Source organism: Miniopterus schreibersii, assembly GCF_964146895.1.
Source record: "Miniopterus schreibersii genome assembly, chromosome: 8".
In the NCBI taxonomy this organism is placed as follows: domain Eukaryota; kingdom Metazoa; phylum Chordata; class Mammalia; order Chiroptera; family Miniopteridae; genus Miniopterus; species Miniopterus schreibersii.
In genome coordinates, this window is record NC_138109.1 from 18626693 (window position 1) to 18651975 (window position 25283).

Sequence of the window (25283 nt, forward strand, 5' to 3'; positions counted from 1 at the left end):
CCACTTGGGAGATGTGAGGCAGGTTGCTTAACCTCTGTGGGCCTGGGTTTCCTCATCTATAAACAGCGTTAATGCAATAGATTTTAAAGAGTTATTGGAAAAAGTAAATAAGAGAATGCAAGCAAAACACCTAGCACAGTGTGCAGCACAGAGCAGGCATTTAATAATTACCAACCTCCCTTTGCCTGATCACTCTTCCAGCATTGTTTTGGAGCAGTAATTACTGATGAGGACATGGGTTACGAGTGGTAATCTGCCCAAGATCATAAAGCTAGTAAGTGCCATGCACCAGAGAGTCTGAGCCTAGAACTCATGTCCCAGGTGTGGGGAAGGAAGACTAAAAAATTTAGGCTTTTAATCTTTTATGATTATTGAACATATTCTTTCCAGGCTTGCTTGTAAAGTTTTCACCAGAGTTTTAAAAGCTCCATTCTTGAATCTTAGGAATTTTTTTGGAAGGAAGGAAGGAAGGAAGGAAGGAAGGAAGGAAGGAAGGAAGGGAGGGAGGGAGGGAGGGAGGGAGGGAGGAAGGAAAAAGAAACCACACCAAACACTTATAGGTATAATTGGAAGAAGTGATAACCAGAATAGACTTAGCCACGGGGTGTGTGTGTGTGTGTGTGTGTGTGTGTGAGGAGGCTGCTCATACATGTGCACTCTTGTATTTATGTGTGTTGGGAAGGGAGAGGGAAAGCAAGAGACTAGAAGCTAATCAGCAACTGCTATTTACTAGATTAAATTCCCCATTTCACTCCAAGCTCTGTGCAGTAAAAGTGCTTTAGAAATCCAGAAAGTACGCGATCAACAAACATTCTTCCTGGAGCTATTTTTCATGTAATGATTGATTTACCAGTTCTCAATGTATCTGGATTAATATAAAGACTACAGTACATCGCGAACAGGCATACAGCTTGAGAGTTCAGCGCCCCCCCCCCTTGGGGCAGCTCCCTCCCTGGGCCCTCACCGCTTTGGCCAGCCCACCATTTAGAGGACTCGGCCATTCCTAAGAGGCTTTCCCTTGCTCTGCTTCTGCCCTAGCAACTCGTCAAGGCAGCTGTTTCAGAGCTTTGGAATCACAAAGCATTTCCACAGTCTCCTCGGCCCAGCTCTGGGGCCTTCTTTCCCTCATTTGTCCCAAAGAATGGCCTCTAATTGCGATTAACATTCCTCTGTGGCAGAAACATGCTGCGTGTCTGTGGTCGGCCTCTGATCCGCTGTGGCCACCAGCCTTCTGCTTCGTGTTGTGTTTGGAACGCTGTGCTCTACTCCACTTCACACCCCTACGTTTGCTCTTCCTCTCTTAGCATACCTATTGCCTTTCAACTTCTTGTATCTCTAACCCAGTCTGTTACTGTTTGCAGGGAAAACTCTCAATGGGGTATATCCCCTCTGATCTTCCACTCTTTCCATGGGAGTGTAAGTTTACCCCACTGACTTCCTCACACTTATAAATTAGGTGGCTCACTTTGATAGCTAGAATAGGCCAAAGTGAGGCTGCGGAGTGGAAATTGTAAGGAGATCGATTTCAACTCAAAAGAAAAGAAATACTTACTGACGACTGGAATTGTTAAAAAGTGGAGTGGCTGCTTTGTGAAGCGAGTGTCATGCCCGTGGAGGCCTCCGAGCAGAGGCTGAGCAGCCATGAGGCGTGCGTGACTCATGCCGTGTGGCCTGCAGGGTCTTTAACGCTGGTAGTGTGGAGTTCCATGAAACTCCTTACTGGATGCCAGAAGTCCAACTGAGATTTTAAGCTTTTCTGCTTATTTTAAAAACTAATACAGTTAAACTTTCTAAATGCTAATCTTGTGTTTTAAGCCGTAGCACAGCTCCTAATGTCTTCATCATTCTAGCTACTAATGAAGGGCAGGCTCCCTTAGTATGAACGTCCTGATTCTCATCATCTACTCAAAGTGGAAGAAACTATTGTTCTCATTTCCTGAGTGGGACAGCTACAAAGTGGCTAAGTAGAAAGGCTGATCTCTTTTGGACTCCCAGAACACCTTAACCACCCAAAGAGCTCGCTGAGCCACCACCCATCCACTCATCCACCCTTCCACCCAGCTGTCCGTCCATCATTCTTTCCACATTTATTGAACAATTATGATGTGCTTGGAATTGAATGGAATACAAAAATGATTCAGATATTAACTACATTCTTAAGGAGTTAATAGTTTAAGAGGAGAAATAAGAAAAGTACATAAATATAACAAGAATTGGCAAGCTTTCTCTGTAAAGGGCCAGATAGTAAATCATTCATGCTTTGCAGACCACATATGGTCTCTGTTGCATATTCTCAGTTGATTCTCCCCCTCCCAACCATTTAAAAATGAAAAAGCCATCCGTTCTAGGACTTTACATAAATAACTTGTGGGCTGGGTTGACCTGGGGGCCCTAATTCACTGACCCCTGAAGATGTAGTAAGGTACAGAGTGATAGCCTTTGGTTGAATCAGCTAGAATTTTCACTGGGGGTGGGTCTTTTTTTTTTAAATATGTTTTTAACTTTTTTTTAGAGAGAGAGGAAGGGAGAGGGAAAGAGAGAAACATCAATGATGAGAGAGTCACTGATCAGCTACCTCCTGCACGCTCCCTACTGAGGATCGAGCCCGAAACCCGAGCATGTACCCTGACTGGGAATCGAACCAGGACCTCCTGGTGCATAGGTCAATGATGAACAGCTGAGCTACATGGGCCGGGCTGGGGTGGGTCTTTAAAGATGGGTTTGATTGGGACTTTGGAAATGGGGAGAGGGTATTCTAGGTGGAATTATACATTGTCCCCCATTTTTTATTCTTAGAGCAGAGGTTTTCAGAGTGGTAACACCTGGGAACTTATTAAAGATACAGGTATTCAGGTCTACAGTGGTTCTCAAACATTAGCATATATGAGAATCACCTGGAGGGTTTGGCAAAACAGATTTCTGGGACCCACCCCCAGATTTCTGACACTGCTGGTCCAAGGAACCCGTCTTGAAGAATCTCTGTTATATCTGCACACAGGGCATGGATGCTCTGCAGAGCACGTTTCATTCCATTCAGCGGATGTACTCGGAAAGGGGTTTGAGCCACTGTAAGTTAGCGATGACTTTTTCCTCCGGGGCAAGAGCTTGTCAGGCTCATCCACAGAGGCAGCAAGTCACTGGGGGGGGGGGGGCTGTATGGTTGGGAGGCTATTCCCTTCTGAGTCTTGGTTCCTGGCACACATCCTGTCTTGCCCCTCATATCTCCACGCTCATTCATTAATTCCCCCTCGCCCGGAGTCATTCTCATATATTAATTAATATGCCTTGCTCCTGGTGTATATTTTTACCACTGCTACAAAATGGTCCCCTCTGCATTGTGCCAGGGACTATTTCCTTAGATCAGGATAAAAAGAGACAGTGTTTCTATTTTACCTTTTGAATTAAATGACTTAAGAACTCAGATGTGGAGCTCAGAGAGGCTGAGGGGAGGAGGGGGGAGGAGGGAGAGGACACAGGCGGCTGCAGGCAAGCAGACGCAGGAGTCGTTAATCTGGCAGACAATGAATGGCAAAAGGCAATTAGCTTGCTGGGGTTGCAGCAAGCCAATGAAGTGTGCAGTATGGTAACTGAGGGTCTAGTGGAAGGGCAGGGTCATTGCTAGGGAACTCAAAAGGGGGACAAGATAAAGGAGGTTAGAGGCGGCCAAGCCATCTGGGTCTAGGAGGAAGAGAAAGGAAAGTGCTCATGGTCTCATGGATGTTAATTATCCAGCGGGAGCGTCCAGGTGGAGCTGGACACTTGTCGGGGCTCTACATACAACCTTGAAAATGAACTACTTCAGCACACACACGCCACACGCGCACACACGCTCTCGTATCGCTCTTACGCTCCCTCCACCTGCCAGGTCTACCCAGGCGGAAAGGCAGGCTGAGGATCGCCCGGCTGAACAACAGTAGGACCACATGCCCAAACATTGGCAGACTTTGAACAGACACAATTCTAAACTTCAGTTTATGGAGCTTCCTTCCACATTTTAATGCATATGTGTTTTCTCTGTCACCCGCCTCATTCACATGCGCACTCTCACATTCTGCTCCTCTCTGGCGCTCTATGGCCACGCTAATGGAGTCTTATCTGCCTATGCATGTTCTCCAGACACATTCATTTATTTATGCTCACTTGGAGTCATCCTCCTATATTAGGCACTACCTCCTGCTTCTAAAAATCACTTCACATGTCAAAGTTGCTTCCACAGCTTCTGTGCCTGCTCTCTGCAGGACCTGCTAGCTGTGTCATTCTTATAAAGAAGGAAAATGTACCGATATTGGCTTGACTGAGTAAAGAGCCCAACCCAAAGCAGATTGTCCTACCGTGGGATGCAGGTTTGTGGCTGTGGCGTCCCCACCTTCAAGACCATCCCATTTATCTCTCTTTGTTCCACTCCCTCTCTCTTCCTGCACAACGCTGCAATCACACACATACTCCGGGTTGGAAAAAAAAGGACAGCCTAATTTCCCGATGATTATGTTGTTACCTAGCAACAGCCAATCAGGGCCTGGGCTTTTTGCCTGCAGTATTTCATGCAAATAGTTTGGAGAAATTACAGGGTAACCCAGGCTGCTTAGTCTGTCTTCTCAGGGGACACATTACAGGATAGAACCAACCCAAAAGGGGACTATTGAAGCCAGGCACGTGGCTCAGATAGCAGGCCATTTGATTTCTTCCCCTTGCCCCCTCTACCCTTCCTCCTACCCTGTACCCCCCTAACAAAAGCAGGATTCCACAGACAGATACTCAGGGAGGCCAAAAAGTTGAAAACAGGCACATTAGCAGCCATTCTTTAACCTGGATCTCTGTACTGGAGCCTAGAGCGACCTCTGACACTGGAAACCCTACCTTCCCGGGAAGGCACAGGACGCTGCCTTCTCAGTAGTTGTCTGTGGAGGACATGAGGGGAATCCTCCACAGGCATTCTGTTCAGCAAGAAGCTAAAATCTGGCACTTCTAGGCTGATTTAAGAGCTTCATCTGTGCCCAGGCTGGCCTCTCTCACATGGAGAAGCCCATTGTTTACAACAGCATTCCTCATGGTGCCAACTGGCAAATCCTCATTCAAATGGATGAACAATGAGAGAAGCCACATCACTCAGAAGCCCCCTTAAAGAGATGTTGGTGTTTTTGCAACAAGCACTGAGCAACTGATGTAAAACACTGTCAGCAGCCACGCATGCCAACTCTCTGCAAGGCCCAGAGGGCAGTCCACCCATATCTGGACCAGTATCATAAAGGTCTGCCTCCTCCAGGGCTGTGGCCAGGCTGCAGGGGGCAGGGATCAGATTTCAGTAGTTTGTTCTGTTGTTGATGACTCCTTGCTCAGTAATCCAGCAAGAAGGCAAGAAAAACTGTGGCCTCAGATGCTGGATAGCTCCTCACTGTTCTCTTAACACCCACTCTAGCCAGCAAGCCAGCAGTTTTGCAAAGGTGTGTTGTTGGTTACACTGGGACAGTGAATAGACCCCATCCTATTGACTTGTAGTTTTTACATATTTGTAAGGCAAGAGGTAATTATAGTCCAATCATTACAGGAAGGTGGTGATGGATCTTCAGCCTCTGACATTCACAGCCTCACCATGCAGAGCCATGCTATGGAATCTAAGAAAGGAACTGTCAATCTGCCTTTGTTCAGAAAGGCAGATAAGGAATGCCACTCATCTGGAGGGCTGCATGACGCCATTCCCACCCTGGTCCTATGGTAAATTCAGGAAATTCTTGGAGTTAGGCACTCTCATCCTCATAACCTTAGAATGCATACTATAAACCCCATTTTACAGAAGAGAAACTGGTGAGTAACATGCTCAGGTTAAACAAAGTGGCAAAACTGGGATTAAAAAGCAGGTCTTTTTACTTCAAAGTCTGCACTGTGATGTCTAAATCATCCTAGACTGTGCCCAAGTCTTTAGAGCAGTAAAAAGGAAAAAGGGGACAGCAACAGAAAGCCACTTTTGCAGTAAAAAAATAAAAAGGTAAGAAAAAAATCAACCTTTTTCATTTCTTATTGGTACCCAGAAGTCTCACCTGGAGTTAACCGTTAACCCTGGAGTGATTCTTACCTCTGGCCGCACATTAGAGCCACCAGAGAAGCAGAATATATTCATGCCTGGGTCCCACTGCAGACCAATTAATTAATTAGAAATTTCTGGAGCAAGCAGAGAGGCAGTGTTTTTTTAAAAGCTTCCCAGGAAGAGCACAACCTTGGAATATGATCTGGTTAGTTTCTTATAAAGCTAAACACACACCTATCCTAGAACTCAGAAATTCCATTCCTAGGAATTTCTTCAAGCAAAATGAAAACACAGGCCCATGAAAATCTTATACAGACATGTTCCTAGCAGCCTTATTCAGAGGAGCTAAAAAGTTGTGGTATATCCACATTCTGGAATACTACTCAGCAATAAAAGGGAACAAACTATTGATATATGCAACAACGTGGATTGGTCTCAGAAATGCTGTGCTGGGTGAAAAACACCTTACACAGAGTACACACTGAATGATTCCATTTATATAAAGGTCCAGGAATAGGAAAAGTTAATCTATGGTGGAAAAAGTCAGAGTGATGGCTGCCTCTGGAAGTGGGGCGTGGGGCCGGGGAGTGACTTGTTGGGGGCATGAGGGAACGTCTGGGGTGATGTTCTAAATGTTGATGGGGGGGTGTACACATTGGTGTATGCCTCTGTCAAAACTTAGAGAATGGTGTACTTTAGATTTGTGCATTTCACTGTAGGCAAATTTTACCTCAAAAGTATTTTAAAAAAAGCTTTATTGATTTCAGAGAGTGGAAGGCAGAAGGAGAGAGAGAGAAACATCAATGATGAGAGACTCATTGAGCGGCTGCCTCCTGCACGCCCCCAACTGGGGATGGAGCCGGCAGCCCGGGCATGTGCCCTGACTGGGAATTGAACCGCGATCTCCTGGATCCTAGGTCGACGCTCAACCGCTGAGCCACGCCGGCCGGGCTACCTCAAAAGTATTAAACTCTAGTTAATGATGTGCATGCTGACGTATTTAGGAGTGAAATATACTGATGTCTGTAACTTTCTTTGAAATGCTTAAAAAAGAAACAAGATGGACTGGTGAATGGATAGAGGGATGGATAGTTAAGACAGATATGTGATAGTAAAATGTTAATTGTAGAATCTAGATAAGATACATATAAAACTCACTGCATAATTTTTTTCAACATTTTGGTATGTTTAAAAATTTTCATAATAAAATTTTGGGAAAAATCTGTCCAGGTGATTCCAATGAGCATAATTAGGACAAAAGACAAATTTCAGTTATCTTAGTTAAAAGCATAAAATGAATAATGCTGTGCCCTTAACCTTCAGAGATGATTACAATCACTACCCTCCAACACAGACACACACATACAAAGAAAAGAAAAAAATTCTAAAATCCTGGAATAAATGTCCAGGTTGAATCAAAACTTCCAAGAGTTAGGTTAAATGTCGTGGCCACGCTATGGTCCACGCCATACTGGACTTACAGAGGACCCATTGACATATGGTCTGATGGGATAAAATATTTGAAATCAGGACAGTTCTGGAAAATCTGGGCAATATGGTAATTATATAATAGTCTTCTCAGACTCTATAATTTTCCCTGGCTCCATTTCCCCCTGGCAGGCCCCAAGTCCACAGGGATATTGCAAGTCTCTAAATACACAGAGAAAGAAGCTGGTGTGGGGGGCCCCAAAGGATCTGAATGGACAGCTGATTTCAAGGGGGTGGGGAAAGAGTGAGGGGAGGAGCAAAAGGGGAAATAATGCAGTCAAGTGCAATATGGAGCCCCTGTTCCCCGAGCTGCCCCATTTATTCTGCGTAATTGCTTCATTTCCACTGGCAGTGCATCTCAAAATGAATTTCATTACCAGTGCCTTGGATATCATATTGACTACCAGTTTCATCGATTCTTATCTTTCTAATTAGCATATAAATTAGCCATTTGGGGGAGGCATTAGGCAAAATTAAATTTTCTCCTTAATCTTCTTTTAGAAGGTAAATGAAAATGGATGTTAAGGCCCATGGCCTTCCTAGGACACAACCTAAGTGCTGTTCACAGCCAAGGAAGCTTCTTGTCAAGGGAGAGAGAAGGCTCTTGGAAGAAGCCTTCTTAGCCCATGACTGATATTGCTGCAGTCAGACCCTTTAAGAGTTATCAAGAAAATCTGAGGTAGAGGATAGGTTTACAAGCTGAGAAGTGTTCCCTTGGAGGAGACACTTGGAGCTGAGGGAGAACAGTGTCCCCCCCCACGTACACATAAGGGGAGGCCCTGTGATGCAGCAATCTCTGTGGTGCTCTCTTCCAATGCCAGGACCGAGACTGCTATTCTGCTCTTTGGCTTGGTGGTGAGATGAGGGGTCTGGAATCAGATGAGCTGGGTTGCCTGCTCTGTCTCCTACCAGCTACATGTTATGGAGCACTTTCACCTCACCTGTAAAATGGGAATAATCACAGTACTGACTTCAGTGGTAGGGGGGAGCATTAAGAGACAGAATGTTTTGAAGTGCTTAGCACAGTGCCTGGCACACAGTAGAGTTCACAGATGCTAGCATTCTTCAGCACAGAAGAATCTTAGGAATCAGCACGCTAGGGTTCTCCAGTGGGAGCTGCTCAGCTTTAAAGTAACCATTACTCCAAACTCCCAGGTGCTTAGTCTCTAGAACAGGTCACAGAACGTTAGGCAGCTTGGCCTGTGCCTCTCAAGACATGGCCATAGATCACCAGGATCACATCGGCTGGAAGCAGGTTGAAAATGAAGAATCTTGGGCCCCATCCTAGATCTGCTGAATCAGAATCTGAATGGTAACAAGATTGCTGAGTGATTCATATGCAAATTAAATTTTGAGATGCAGTGATTTTAGTTATCCCCTGTTATGGAGTGAATGTTTGTGCCCCCCTAACTTTTTATGTTGAATCCCTACTCCCCAGAGTGATGGTATTAGGAAGTGGGGCCTTTGGGAGCCAATTAGGATTAGATGAAATCATAGGGTGGAGCCCTCATAAATGGGATTAGTGCCCTTATTAGAGCTATGAGAGCTGGCCCCTCTCTGCTCTTCACCATGTGAGAACACAAGAAGTTGGCAGTCTGCAACCCTCTTCAGAACACAATCATGCTGGCACCCTGATCTCAGCCTTCCTGCCTCCAAACCATGAGCAATAAATTTCTGTTGATTATAATCCGCTAGTTTATGGCATTTTGTTATAGTAGCCCAAGCTAAGACACCGCCTTCATTAAAATCTCACATGGTTAGAGAAGGAGGGGATGTGGAGATTACCTAGTAAAAAACCAAGGCTTAGAAAGGTTAGGTCACTTGCCTAGAGTCCATCCATGGCAGTTGTTCAGACAGAGAATGAGCATCCTTTCTCGGAGTGTTCTGTGCTTAGAATACTGTGCTGTTTAATGCAGATACTTTTCAAAATACAGACAACTTGGAAAATAAAGAATAGAAAAATGATAAAATGAAAATCACCAAAGTGCTCATATTGGTTGCTTGGGGTGGTATGGTTACGGCTGAACATCTCCTGGTCATTCAGGAGATGGTGGCGCTGGTCTGCCCTCAGCATCCTGATGCCTGCTAAACCAGGGCTGGAGGCACTCCTGGTTTCCTAAACACACAATCCAATGGATCCAGGGACTGTTTGGTAGGAGTGTAAATTCATATAATCACTTCAGAAAACAGTTTGGCACTTCCCAATAAATACCCATATTCTATGACCCAGCAATTTTATTCCTATGTAAACACCCAATTTAGAAATGAAAATGAGTGATGTACAGTCTCATGTATCACCACAGACAAATCTGAGAAACAGAATGTTGAGCAATAGCAGAAAGACCAAGAAGAATGGATACAGTATGATTCCATTCACACAGAATTCAAAAACCGTCAAAACTGAAAAGTATTTTGTAAAAATAACAGTATGTTGTTTAGGGAATCACTCGTATCTGGTAAAACTATAGAGAAAAGCAAGGGAATACTTATCACAGCAATTGCAGAAAGATCTCTCTGGATGGACGAAGAAAGTAGATGCTACCAGGGAGGTGTCTTCCAAGAGTCTATTACCTTGGCTTATCAGTGAACCTTGTCACTTCATAATTACTGTATTCCTTAAATTCTACATATGCATATTACACATTCTGCATAAACATTTCACAGTAAAACCAATGAAAAAATGTATCAAGAGTCTACTGACGCAAAGGCATTGTAGATGCAAAACTGAGACTGACTCACATTCTATTTCCTCTTTGCTAAAATTACTTACACCGAGGTCAAAGACTGTAATGCCACTAAATCTAAGAAACATTTTTATTCCTTATTTTCCTTGACATCTCAGCAGCATTCAACACTGCTGACCATTATCTCTCCTCAAGAAAGTGTCTTACTTTGGCTTTCATGAAACCATACCCTCCTGGCCATTCCTTCCCAGTCTCCTCCGGAGGCTTGTCTCCCATCATCTAACCATTAAATGTTGGAGTTTTTCCTACTCTACTCTCCCTCCTTAGACACTGACACCCACACCCATGACTTCAATTCTACATCAATGATCTAGGTCTCCAGCTCAGACCTCTCTTCTGAGCTCTAGGCTGATGTGCCCCATTATCTAGTCAACATCTCTACTTGGATGTTTCAAAAGCCTCTAAATCATAACCTGTTAAAAATTAAGCTCAGGGTTTCCCTCCAGAATGGTTTTCTAATATCCTCTCAGTGAATGGCACTACCAGTAGTTCTAGACAAATATTACTCCACGAAAGCAAACAGCCCTACCCCCCTTCACAGAACCAAAGAACTCACTCTCGTTCCTCCCTAGGAAAGGGTGGAAAACTATTTTGGTTGTAGCTCTAAGTAGGAATGAAACCTTTCAAAACACCCAACATCATCTGGCAATTTGGGCTCCTACATAGAAGGAGCTCAATCAGGTTAGCTCCTTTCCCTCTAATTAGGAGCTTTGCTGAACCACAACATACTACTATATAATTACCCTCCTCTCTCCTCCTACTAACCCATCAGGCACACCTTCTTGTTCCCCTTCCTTTCCTTTATGCTATATTTTTATACACAACAGGTCCTTAAACAGTTTTATTTTTCTTCATTTTCTGTTTCTCCTTTTCTCCTTATTTCCATCAATCAGCTCACCTCTCCATGGCTCACTCCCACTCTGAAGACGGTGTTTCAATCTATAAGTATTTCTTGAGCACCTACTGTGTGCGCCCTGGGACAGAGTGCTGAGCAAGTCAAAGTTCTTACTCTCATGTGTTTTCTATCTGGGGCAGGGAGAAGACAATCAACAGTCAGCTAGTCAAATATGCTAGTTAGCGCATGAAAACTGGGAAAGGTGATGGAGAACTGACTGGTGGCTACTTCAGGCTGGTGGTCGGGAGAGGCCTTGCTGAGGATGTTATGGTTGAAACTGTGATCAAACTACAAGGAGGCAGTTATTACATCCCAGAAAAAAAAAAAGACCAGTCAGTGCAGAGTCCCTAAGCTAGAAACAGACTTGGCATGTTTGATGGCTGCAGGGCGGAAAGAAAGCCAGTGACGTCAGATGAGAGGAAAGCGGGCAGTAGGTCGCTGCAGTTCATTCTTGTAGAGTGTATTCTTCTTAACGCCTGTAGGGTCTACGGGCATGTCTTCTGCTTCATTCTTTTTTTTTTTTTAAATATATCTTTATTGATTTCCGAGAGAAGAAGGGAGGAGAGAGAGAAACATCAATGATGAGTCATTGATCGGCTGCCTCCCGCAACCCGGGCATGTGCCCCGATGGGGAATCGAACCCCGATCGCCTGGATCCTAGGCCGACGCTCAACCGCTGAGCCACGCCCGGCCAGGCTTCTGTTTCATTCTTGATACTGGTTATCTTTGTGTTTTTTTTTTTCTTGACCAGTCTTATAATCTTATTAATCTTTACTAAGAACCAACTTCTGGCTTTGCTGGCCTATGAATGTTTTCTATTTCATTAATTTCCGTTCGTCTTTCTTATTCCTTCCCTCTACTTTCTCTGGGCCGCACGGAAGGGTTATATGGAGGTGTACTGCTTCATTTCTACACATTTGCAGAGTGTGTGTTTCCAGTCCCTTTTATCTTACTAACGTAATTACATAAATCCGCTGTGGTTGGGGCGCATAATTGTGTGTGGTTTTAATCCTGTGGAATTCGTTGGGACTAGCTCGATGGTCTGGTGTACGGTCCGCTTTTATAGATGTTCCACGCGTGCTTGAAAAGAACGCGCATGCGGCAGTTGCTAGGGGCAGTTGTTAGGCACAGTGTCCATCAGCAACATTTGTTAATTATTATTCAAATCTTATATATTCTTACTGGGATTTTTTTTGACTACTTGTAATATCAAATACTTTGAGAAATGTAAACATAAAACACCTTGATTTGTAAAGTTGTTCTTTGTCCTCAGAGTTTTGTAAATTTTTGTTGTATGTATTTTGATGCCATTTTATTGAGTGCATGAAATTTTAAAATTCTAGTATCTTCCTGATAAATAGAGACTTTTATTCTTTTGAAGTAACGCCTTTTATCTCTAGAAATGTTTTCTGAATTAAGATAGTTTTGCCTATCATTCATATAGCTATATCAGCTTTCTTTTGGTGTATAGTTTCATTGTATTTCTTTCTGTGTTTTTTTTTTACCATTTTTTAATTTTCAAGGGTTCTATCTACTTATATCAGAGTTTCTCAACCTTGGCACTATTGACATTTTGGGCCAGATAATTAATTCTCTGTTGTACGGGGCAGTCCTGTGCACTGTAGTTTAGCAGCATCCCAGGCTACCACCAGATGCCGATAGGACACCGTCCACCCCAGGTTATGACAACTAAAAAGTCTCCAGATACCGTCAAATGTTCCTTTGGGGGCGAAATCACCCCCAGTTGAGAATCACTGGCTTATACTTTAGGTGTGTCTTCTGTAAATAGCAGGCAAGTGAATTATTATGCATTGTGACAATCTTTGTCTTTTACTGGAAATATTAAATCTATTCACATTTTATATAATCATGACAAACTCTTTCAGTGTTTGCTTGCCTCAAAATAGCTTTACTTTTCCTCCTGGAATAGCCACCTAAGCTCAGTTTTCCTCTGACTGGGCCCACTGATGGGAAGAAAGGAAAGAATGTAAAACTTCAAAAGTAGTAGACACACTGAAGCCATTTCACTCTTTTCCACATAACTGTTGCTAGCTTGTCTGGTTAGTTCAAGCAAATTAAAACAGGGCACCTTCTCTGGGCAGATGCCGCCCCACAGGCACAGGGCTTGGCAAGTAGAAGAAATCTTTGTGGGAGTTAGAAAAAGGCATTGCTTTCTCTAAAAAGCAGCCCTGAGCCAGGCACAGGCTTTGGCTCCACTCACCCCTTGGTGAGAGGTTCTGTAAAACAAGTAATTTGTAGAAGAAAATTGTGGAAGCCTTGGTTTTCTGGCTCCCATTGTTGCTATTGAGAAGTTAGCCATCAGCCTGAGTGCTCCTCCTTTGCAGGTAATCTGTCTGTTTATTTACTTATTAAAGATTTATCTGTAGTTTCACTACGATGTGTGGGTTTCTTTTCACGTCCCATCTTAGGACTTGTTAGACTTCTTGAGTCTGTGGGTTGGTGTTTTTGTCTGTCTGAAAAACTTCTCAGCCATCATCTCTTCAAATACACCTGTCACAAACTGCTTCTTCTCGCCTCCTGGGCTCTCACGAAAAGCACGTCAGGCCTTATTCCACCCCCACGCCTCTTATCCTGTCTTATGGATGTCCTGTCATTTTCTCTCTTCTGCTGTGTTCTGGACAATTTCTTCAACTCCATCTTTCAGTTCTCTCCTCAGCTGTGTATAATCTGCTAATAAATATGTTCACTGAGCTCTTAAATTGGGTTATTGTATTTTTCAGTTTTAGAAGTTCTATTTAGTTCTTTTAAAATCAGTTACAACACTTTTTATAGATTCCTGTTCCTGCAGATATTTCCAAGCTCATTTAAAAAACCCTCTTTAAATGCAGTTAGCACAGCTGTTTTAAAGTCTGTCTAATAATTGCAATATCTGAAGTTTTTGTGGACTTCGTGTCGTCTGCCATTATCTGTTGGTTATTACTCACGGTGTCTTGTTATTTTGTAGAGCTGATTATCTTTGATTGGTTCCTGTCTCCTTTGCCCTGTAAGACCACCAAAAACTCAGTGTGATTTCACAGGTACTTTTTCGAGACTAGCAAATATCTTTAGAGAAAAAGAGGCTTTGCGTGCTCAGCTTACACTCTGGGTCCTTGCTTTCCCTAGATTTTGGCCCAGGAATACCTTACTATTTTGTTAGCTCCTCAACACATTTAAGAAAGTTAAAAAGAATATTTCTCTCCACTTTTCTAGCTGTCCTCAGCGATCCTAATTAGCCCTCTTTGACTGGAAATGAAAGTTCCAGGATCAAATGTGATGGGAAGCCAACAGATGACCTTGAAACAGGGGACAGAAGTAATCAACTGGTCTACTTTGGCCACATTCTGTCAGACTCTGTTTATAAGCAAAGGGATAAGATATTTAAAACACTGACAAAAAAGAAAATAACAGTTTGAGTTATGTGAATTTGTTTCTTGCATGATGTTTGCTTTACACGCATGTGTGTGTGCTCTCTTGCTCTCTCCCCACAAGACAGTAAGCTCTTGAAGACTGGAGATCTGAGATAAAATGCCAGTCTTGCCTTGTCTGCTATCACCCTGGGGCTTCAGGGCATCTGAGCAGAACTAGGTTCTCAGGAGTTCATCTCTCCCTCATCTCCTACCTCCTTGTGGTAGGACATTAGCTGAGTACTGAGAGCAATGAAAACTACTCCACGTCAAACTTGAGGATTTAATCAGAGCCGCGGGACACACGAGCAGGTAAATCCAGAGTGTGCTTCTGCTCAATGACGTCCAACTTAGAAGCCACACGTTCCTCACCCACCCACTGTTGACAGATGTACGAATTGGGGGAAATTGAAAAAACATGTATTAAGAGCCATAGCATTTTATACACTTTCTGATCTAGTAATTCCATGTTTATGAATTTGTCTTAAAAAGAATCATGGGTGTTCGCAAATATTCAGCTACCTGAACGGTCATCATAAGAGAGAAAATTGAAAAGTGAAAACCCCAGCAGAAAGGGATTAGTGACTGTACCTCCACATAGTAGAATACCCTATTTTATGACAGAAAAATGTTCCCAATATGGTGATAAAAGCAGTTTATGAAAGAACATATGTGGCAAGATCCTTTTTTTTGGTAAAAAATACATATGTGCTCATAAAAACCAGAAGGTTCTAAAACAAAGTGCTAGCAGCATTACTTTTGGGTGGTGGGGTAATGGTCCCCCTTCCTCTTGGCTTTAATATTTCCTGTCCCTGAATCTTCTATAATGAAAATATATTATTTGTATCACAAGAAAAATTTGATTATTGTAAAATAAACGAGTTCCTTTCCCTGTGTATACATCTGATCGGCCATCTCAGACCAGCCATTTCTAGGGTCAATCCATCCATCACTGACTAGCAGAGAAGTCTAGACCCTCCTAATCCCAGCCTCCTCTCCATGCTTGGTCCTACACAGGCTCTTCAGCCTTTTGGCCAGCCTGAATAGAGTAACATCCATCCAGTCAGCACTGGGTAGGGGGCTCAAAATATGTATTTGTTGGACTGAACTGAGGGCTAAAAGCCAGAAATTTAATGGTAACAGAATGTCACATACTTAAAATGTGACTGTTTTCTGTTAGATAATCTCCATTGTAAACTATCCTTATGACATTATAGTATCTCTCTCAACCAAACAAATAAAAGTATTTTGAGAGAACACACCAAGGGGACATTATTATTATTGACTCCATGTATTTTCCTGGAAGGTCTGTCTGGTGTATATTTAGTAGCTCTGTGCAGTGCTGGTCAATAAGGCTTAACTGCCTCTGCCACTGAATTGTCTCTGTTGCATGGAGAGACTCAAACCTGTCTCCACTCTTTTATAGAAAAAAAATAAATGCCCGGAATGAGCTGGAATTTCCAGAAAAAACACAGCAGCTCAATTCAAGTCCCCGTGGGATTACTGCTCTGATGTCATTTTAATATGCCGTACTCTTCCCTTCTGGCTGGCACGATTCGTCATCTCCTTCCTCGCTGGTTCACTGCTTTTCCTTTAGAGAGCAGGCTGTCTTTGCGAGCGACTAGCTCAGAGAGCATGTGCAGGACAAACCCATAGCCTCGCTCCATGGGAACATAAGAGAAGATAAAGAATGGGCTGAGAGCAGCAGCTGAATGGAGCAGGTCATGCTGCTTCTCGAAGCTGAAAAGGTCAGCTCTGTAAAGGAGTAGATGAGAGCACCTAATTGGGTTTGACCACACAGGCTGTGTGTGCACAGAGAGGGCTGGCAAATGCAGCTCTGCACGTGAGAAGGGCAGTGAGATTCCAGGGCTGCTCTCCAGACACACTTATTCACTCATCTGCTTGATTCAATTTTATTTGTACAAAAGGTTTGTTGAGGCAACGGGCAGACTAAGCCTTGAGAGATCATGGGCTATGCAAATAGAACCTTAATGGAAGATTAAATCAGCCGATGTCCCCCTCTGTGCTGTTTCCATTTGTAGGGATGGAACTGGCAATAGGGGGGATGAATCACTTAAATGCCTCTTTACAAAAATGCAGTCACTATCATAAAACAGGCCCAGTAATAGCTAGTAACAGACAATAAAATACATTCCTGTTAAGAGAATGAATGTCATGATATGTTCCTCATAATTGTGGCTGAAGAGCAAGCACAATAAGTCAAGGCGCCACCGACGGTGCCTCCTTTTCTCTATCCCCAGATGAAGGACCAAGCCATCTGCACCCGGGAACTTCTGCTTATCAGGATCACTCCAAAATAATTTCTAAACATGTGGTGAACTACTTCTCAACAATTATGTACTACCTATCTAGCTTCATTATACATCTAATACATTTATTTCTTAAACATTAAGGTCTCAGAAGAATCAAGATGATTTTTTGTGTACCCTGGGAAAAGTAAATGGTAAGGAAGCTGATTTAAACACGACATTCTGCTCGCACTGGTTCAGATTTCACGAAAACATATTTAAATCACTAATCATTAAGACTCAATATAATCATTTGTTCCTCCTAAAAGGTACATTATTGTTGATTATTGTGTCTTTAACTTGTAGCTTTATAATTGATAGACAACTAGAGAATAAGCCTAGAGATTTTAAACTACCTTAAGATATTTGCCTGTTTCCAAAAATACACAGAAATATGTACTGGAGTATCTCTATATCCTTGTTGTTATATTAAGAAAAATTTAACATTTGAAAATCAATCTATTATAAATCACCATATTAGCAGAATAAAGATAATGATTATGTGATCACCCCTATAGATGAAGAAAAAGCATCTGACCAACCAAATTCAATACCCAAACATAGAAACTCTCAGCAAACCAGGAATAGAAGAAAACTTGCTCAATTTGATAAAGGATATGTAACAAACACTTATAGCTAACAGCATATTTATTTAGTGAAAGACTGAATGCTTTCCCCTAAAATTGGGAATGACAATTCAATTGTGTATTCAATATTATACTAGAGGTTCTACATAAGTCAGGGGGGAAAAAAGGCATAACAATTGTAAAGGACAAAGCAAAACTGTATTTATTGGCAGACAACATAATTGTATTTGTAGAAAATCCAAAGAAATCTACCAAAAAGCTACTAGAACTGAGGAAAATTTATTGAAGTCACAGAATACAATGACAGAAAGAGGTAAAGTAATTTGAGGTGACTCTAATAGTAATTAGAGGAGCCAGAATTCAAACCCAAGGAGTTTGGCCCTGGAGCCACACACATTGCATAGTACTATCTACAGACATGCCTCCCTGAAGTCTTTGGCTAAGTATGAATTTGCACATGCATGAGAGAAGGCTACTTAAGACTACTGGAAAAGAGCAAGCAGAAAAGTTCCCAGAGTTCACAGAGGGCTGGGAATAGTTTGTGTTCACATCAGTCAGAGTAGAAAGACCTTGTAATAAACAAGAAATTAGATACAATTCTCAGGAATAATAGGGGGGGCTAAATTAGTCCTAGAATAAACACTACTATGGACCCACTATAATAAAGCCTAAAAGCAATGCCTGAAAGGCTTAAACTGATTCCTGGTTATTTAACTATATTCCTAAGGAGAATCTAGCAACCAAGAATATAAAATTAACAATGTTCAGTATCCAATAAAAAATTCCAGGCAAGCAAAGAAACTTGTTAACCAGGAGAAAAACAGTATAAATAAAAACATACACAGAAATGAGGGGCATGAAATAGCTAGCAACAAGGACAGTAAAACACCTTTAATAAATACATTCCACATGTTCAAGAAGTATAGGAATACATAAACATGAGCAAGAGAAAGGAGATGTAAAAAAACTGAAAAACTAGAGACTAAAATATAACATCTGAAATTAAAAATAAACTGAATTAGATTAACAATAGATTAGGAACTTCAGAAGAAAAGACCAGTGAACTTGAAGACAGTTCAAAATGAAGCGCAGAGAGAAGGAGGGCAGAATAAAAATAAGCAGAGCATCTGCGACCTGCGGGACAGTATCAGGCAACCTAACAGTTATGAATTTGGAGTTGAAGGAAAATCTGTGGAGGAAGTGGATAGAAAAAAATTTGAAAAACAATGGCTTAAACATTTTCCAAAGTGTATGAAATCTTATTAACCCACAGATCCAAGGAGCCCAAATCCAAGCAGAATAAATATAAAGAAAATGATTCCAAGGAACATAATGAAATTACTCAATTGAGCAAAGAAAATCTTAAAAGTAGCCAGGGAAAAAAGAGACATTACAGAGACATTCTTACCAAAGGCAAGAATTATAGCAGATTTCTTATCATAGACTATTTAAGCCAGTGGGCAATGAATAGACATCTTTAAAACTCTAGAAGAAGAAAAAAACTTGTCAACCTAGAATTCTTTACCCTGTAAAAATACCTCTCAAAATGAAGGTAAAATAGAACTTTTCAAACAGAAAAACATTGTAAGAATTAATTCTAGCATACCTGCACTACCAAAAATATTAAAGGAAGTTCTTTAGGCTAAAGAAAATTGGGGAAAAAATACAGAAACACAAAGGAATAAAAAGAGTGTCCAAACAGCAAATAAGTGGGTAAATATAAAAGTCATGTTTTCTTATTTTAAAATATCTTGCAAAAGATAATTGACTATTTAAAAACCCCAACACATTAAATAATATATATGATAATAGCACAAAGAACAAGAGGGGAGAACTGGAAGTATTTAGTTTTTGAGTTCTAACACTATTGTTGGGGGAGGTCATTGAGAAGACATGAGTGCTGGTTGACCCATAAACTGGACTGGGGCAATTAGAGGCTCCCTACCCCATCCCTATCCTTGAAATGTGTGTTCCACTTGCCTTTCCCATTCCCAGAAGCTGCCCCAAGGATACAGACTTGAGATAGAAATGTGGTATTGAGACTGGATGGTACAGTATATGCGATTGAACCCAGTTAAAGCCTCTATATTAACTTTTAAGACTTGGCAGGCGGGTGTGGAAAATTACTTGTCTTGTGGCTGCTCGAGGCAAGCCTTGTAAGTTCTCTTGCTCATTAAACCTGCCACCTGCCAATCTGGAATGGTCTGCCTCTTTCTTCAGCCTCTTCCTGCTCTCAGTGTATGGGGGCAGGTTTCAGGTTACACCTGGGAAGATCCTGAAGAGTCTGTGAACCAACAACTATACACAAAGCAAAAAATATTATTTGGAGACAAAGGATACGTTAACAATGTATATTATAAACATGGATGAGACTACTAAAAAAAAGATAAAACAAAGACATATAGGCAATAAGCCAATAATAAACATAAAATGAAATAATAAGAAACTTGAATAATCCAAAATTGGGCAAAAAAGAGAAAAAAAGGAACAAAGAACAGATAGGATAATAGAAAACAAATAGCAAGAGGGTCAATTTAAACCCAACCGTATCAATAATTACAGTAAATGTAAATTATTTAAACATCCCAATTAAAAGACAGAAAATTTCACACTGGATCAAAAAGCAAGGCCCAACTATATGCTTTCTATAAGAAACCCATTTAAAAAATAAAGATGTATATAGGTTAAAAGTAAAAGGATGGCAAAGATATCCCATGCAAACAACAGCTATAAGAAAGCTGTAGTGACCATATCAATATCAGGCAAAGTAGACTTCAGAACAAGAAATATTACCAGGGAAAAAGATCATTTCATAGTGAAAAAAGGGTCAATCCATCAAGAGGACATATAATCCTAAATGTGAATGCACCTAGCACCAGAGCTTTAAAATACTTAAAGCAAAGACTAATAGAACTAAAAAGAGGAAAAGACAAATTTACTGTTATAGTTAGAGATTTCAATTCTCCTCTCTTAGTAATGGATAAAACAGAAGAATTGATAAAGATATAAAAGACTTGAACAACACTACATCTATATGTTAAATGAAGTTATATACATATAAATATATGTGTAAAACACTCCACCCAATGACAATAGAATACATATTCTGGACCATAAAATAAGTCTCAATAAATTTAAAAGAATAAATATCATACAAAGTGTATATATTTTTTAGCACGACAGACTTATGCTTGAAACAATAACAGAAAGCTAGTAGAAAAATCCTAATATTTCAAAACAGCACACTTCAAAACCACCCATGGGTCAAAGAAGAAATCACAAGGGATATTAGAAAATATTTTGAACAGAATGAAAAATTATTGTACTAGTTTCCATACGAACAACTGTAAACCTACTTTTGCCCCGCTCTATACAGAGTCAATAGTAAAAATAGTGGCAGTGGGTGAGACGCTGAACTAGAGCCTCCCCCTTCTAACTGCGAGTCTGTCTCTGGTCTCACTCCTGTCCAACCGGCCTGCACATTGCTGAATCAATCCTCCTGAGGCAGATTTGATCCCATCACTGCTAGAGAGCTTCAACAGCTCCCCATGGCCTCCAACATAAAAGTCCAAATTCTTAGCTTGGCAAACCAAGCCTTTTGTGTGTGATTCTGGCCTACTCTACAGCCTTGTTTCAGCTCCTATGTTAGGCTCAGTCATGTCAGGTTACTCGGAATCCCCTGTGTGTGCCACGCTCTCCTTCTGTCTGAGGTACAGTCTGCCTGAGCAACACCTTCAGTTGTCATCTCACAGGTCATTTTCCCACTATTTATAGCTCAAATATGAAGGGTCTCTTATGATTTTAGCCATCAACAAGATGGGTTTGTCACTAAATGAACATCCACCTTGGGGTGTGGCTTTATGGATCAATGAGTTAGGTTTTTCTCAGGAATGATGACCTAAGAATAGAAATATGGCAGAACAGACACTTGTGTTTATCCTTTTTCTACAGAAACATTTTATTTTTTAAAAAAACATTAAATATTTAAGTCCATATCACCCTCTGCTCAAAAAATTAATTTAGATAAAATTTAAGGAATAGCCACTAGGTGTAAAATAGTACCTTCAAACTGTTATCAATTTCTTATAATACTGTTTTCTTCTGGGCAATGGGCCATTTAGAAAGTGCTGAATAACTATTTGTTGAATGAATGAATACACTTTCAAGGGTGGATTCAGAGAAGCTCCATGTTTCCAGATGTTCCTCAGAAGGATGGTGCCTCATGTTTGCCCTGGAGAACTCTACCACTCAGTCCCACTTCCAGAGGGAGAAGGTACCCTTCAAGTCTCTAGAAAAGTCTGAAGCCATCTTTATCTGTACCCATGGTTTCTACATCGTTGCATTCACCCATAAGAAAGAGAACAGAGAAAGGCCAGGTTATATTGCTTTCTTGGGCCTGTGTAAATTCCTGTGAGGTTCTCTCTTCTGTCAGGAAAAGCTTCCCAGGCAACCATATTTACACACTCACTTAATTCTCTCCCCTCCTTTGATTTGCTGGTTGGTATAAAAAATTAATTTGCATTAAATTGCTGAAGCTTACAAGTTAATCAGTTTAACAGACTCACAAAATTTTAGAACTTGGTTTCTGGCCAAAACTTGCTTCTTAAGGGGCCTGTCCCCTTTCTTTTGCAATCTGAATGTAATTCTCTTCAGTTAAAATATTTTAAGACACATTTAATATGTCTGCTGGATGTTTTTGGCTATAGGTAGAGAAAAGAATATTCTCCTAAAGGCATCTGGCCTTATTTGTTAGGGGGATCCAGAGGGAGGAGGTACCTTAGTTCTGAGCAAGCAAGGGACCCATTCCCAAAGATGAGCTATAAGAAGCTGAAAGAGAAGAGTCAAAGACCAAGGCAAAAAGTCTGGGCTGTGAAATGGTGAACTCAGGCCTAAGATTCTGGGTGGTCGGAGTTCAGGACCTGGATAACAGATATGGAACATGAATATCAAGAATGGAGTGTCGTTAATTCGTTCACCAAATGTTTATTAAGCACCTAATGGTGCTTGGTGCTGGGAATATGGCAGTGTATAAGCCAGACCCATGCCCTCCCTTCATAAAGATTATAGTCAAATATTTAAACTCTGAACCAATGCTGGCTTTGTCATTGAACCAAGTATCTTTGGGGTAGGGATTCATTATATGTTTTCCTACAAGGGCCAGAACTGGTTTCAGAGCATGGGTGAAGCAGAGACTTTCAAAGACTTTCAGAGACTTTCTCTTTGAAAGTCTCTGCTGTCAGGACTTGGTCAGTACATGGTCAAAGGATGCCTCAGAGAAACCAGGAGTGAGAGGAGCAAGAGGGTGAGTAGAAGCTGTTTTGGGAGAGCAATGACCATGGAAGCCAGAACAACTTAATGTTTTGTCACTAAAAAGTAGTGATTGTAAAGCCAAAAAATGAAAGACAATATAAAAAGATCAAGTTTTTCTGGTTTTCATGATTCTTATGGGTAGGCTAAGGAACAGAGAGGGAAACAAAGGCGAGAGTGGAACAGGAGCATTAAGACGAATGCGGTAAACAGGGCCGCGTGGTTCAAAGCCGCTGGGTGGTCTCTGGCACGGGGTGGAGGGTGACACCAGCCTGCTAAAAAGGCATCAGAGCAGACAAGATGTGCCACACCTGTTCAACCCCAAGCTCTGTTGCAGTAGGTTGAAAATGTCTTCATAGCTTCCCAGGAGCAAATGGGAATATATGACTACAAAAGGAATTGAAACGAACTCATTGCCTATTTAAATTGGGAGCAACAACTGCATCAGGAATGTAACTCTACCCAATAATACTCTCAAGATACGATGCGTGGGTTTCTAGAAGCCATTCCGGGTAAATAATTCCTTGCCTCTTTATTCTCTATTTCTTCATACTGGCTACCTGCTTGGTCTTCAAAATACCTCCCTTTTGCCCTTTGTACCAGGAGTCCAAAATGAGAGGACCACAGGAAAATGTGCATGTACCATGACACAGCAAGGACATAAGGCCACGCAACCAAAACAAAGGAGACAGCTCAAAATGCTTTCCCAATTCCAGGAGACAAGACTGATACCTTCAGGCAGAACCAGTTCCATAATTTGTGGGGACCCGTGCAAGATGAAAATACAGGGCCCTTGTTAAAAGATTATTCAGAATATCACGACAGCAACAACAGAGCCTTAGACCAAGTCTTGGGCCCTTCTTAGTGCGCTGGGAGACTGCACAGGTCCCACAGCCATGAAGCTGGTCTTGTTCTCAGGGACAGTACAGCATGGTCCTTTAGAAGAGCTTTAGAGTCAAAGCTGGGTCCAAATCCCATCTTTGCCACCCATTAATCATGTGATTTTAGGCAATTTATTTAGTCTCTCCATGCTTCTAAGAGGTTGTATAATCCAGTATCATGAGGATCAAGTGGGATAATGGATAGACGTATATAGAGAGAGTGCTTGGCACATAGCAAGCACAGAATAAATGGTAGCTGTACTGTTATTGTTCAATGAAATGTACAAGCAATTATCAAAGCAGTAAGTTTAAGAAAAGAACTGCTTATCTGAAAGAATGAGAATGATATTTTAGGACAACTGAAATAATGAAGCGGACAGGGAAGAAGACATCTTGTGCTTGACTCTTCTGCCTTCTCCAACTGCTTTCCTATTTCTTTTCTTCCTTTTACTGCCAAATGTATAAACAGGGATCTACCTGCTATCTTCATTTCCTATCAGCATCTCCTTCCACAATCCTCTTTAATCGGGCATTTAATATCCCCATGGCCATCCCCCGCTGAATGGAAGCTATTCTTTTCAGAAAGTTACCAATGACTCCGTTTACTAAATATAATCGATATTCCCGACTTTTCTATACAGCTTCCTGCTGCGGACCTGCTCCTCCCGCTTGAAACCCGCTGGTCTCCTGCCTGCTGAGATCTGCACCTACCTGGCTATCGACACGTCTGCTCAGGCACACAAAGGGTCGGATGAGGAAGCATTGGTTGGGTGAACAAATCAGATGGTTCTTTTGTTTCTGATTCCTTATTTTCTACCATAATGACCACATTTCCTCTCCTTACCTTGCTAAATAAATGTGGGCAATCTCCAAGCTTCAGCCCTTGGTCCCCTATACTTCTACTTCTATTCTGTTACCACTGGTGAACAAGCTCATCATATGGCTTCAATTATCACCTTCTATATATGACTCCCTGACTTCCCTCCTTTGAACATTAGCCCCCACTTCCAAATACTTGTGGGATGTGTCCACTTACAATTTCCTGTGTCATCTAGCACTGAGCTTCTCCACTTCTCCAGCAAACTGGCTTTGCTTTCTGTCTGTCCTGCTTCTGTTAATCTTGTCACCCATGTTCACAGCTGTATTTCATTCTTCCTTTCTTGTTCTCCATATCCAGTTAGTCATGTTTCCTTGATAATATTTATTGATTCCATCCCTTTTTATTTTCCCTGCCACCACCCTAATTCAATTCCCTATCCCCTCACACCTAGACTGTTTTAATAACCTACTGATTGTACAATTCTCTTTCTGTCCCAACTAAAGTTTATTCTCCATATTGTAGTTGAGAATCTTCTTAAAATATCACTTTCATGACCTCACACTTTCCTAACCAAGCATCTTTGGCCTTTCTATCATACAGGATAAAGTCCTATCTCTTTAGTTCAGGACCAATGCCTGTTAAAATCTGGCTTCAACCAACCCTTCCAGTCCTACAATTTCTCTATGTACACCTGATCTTGTCAGATTGGTCAATCTTATCAACTGGCCCCTGAAAACTTTCTTCCACATTCCGGCCCTATGTTTTAGGAACGTTATTTTTCCTGTCTAGAAATCCCTTCCACCTTCATTGTCTTTATGTGTAAAAT

At 41.6% G+C, this 25283-nt stretch overlaps 1 protein-coding gene across 2 annotated transcripts in view; it reads right to left on the reverse strand.

Annotated features, from left to right (window-relative positions):
* PHC2 (polyhomeotic homolog 2) overlaps positions 1-25283 on the reverse strand; it is an 83164-nt gene that overhangs the window by 54638 nt on the left and 3243 nt on the right. Inside the window, exon 1 of one of the 2 annotated variants that reach the window (XM_081143874.1) lies at positions 4332-4427. The exons of the other annotated variant lie outside the window; for it this stretch is intronic. The gene's annotated coding sequence lies outside the window, so the exon portion shown is untranslated. Of the gene's footprint in view, positions 1-4331; positions 4428-25283 lie in introns of those variants that run through there. 2 annotated transcript variants of the gene reach the window in all.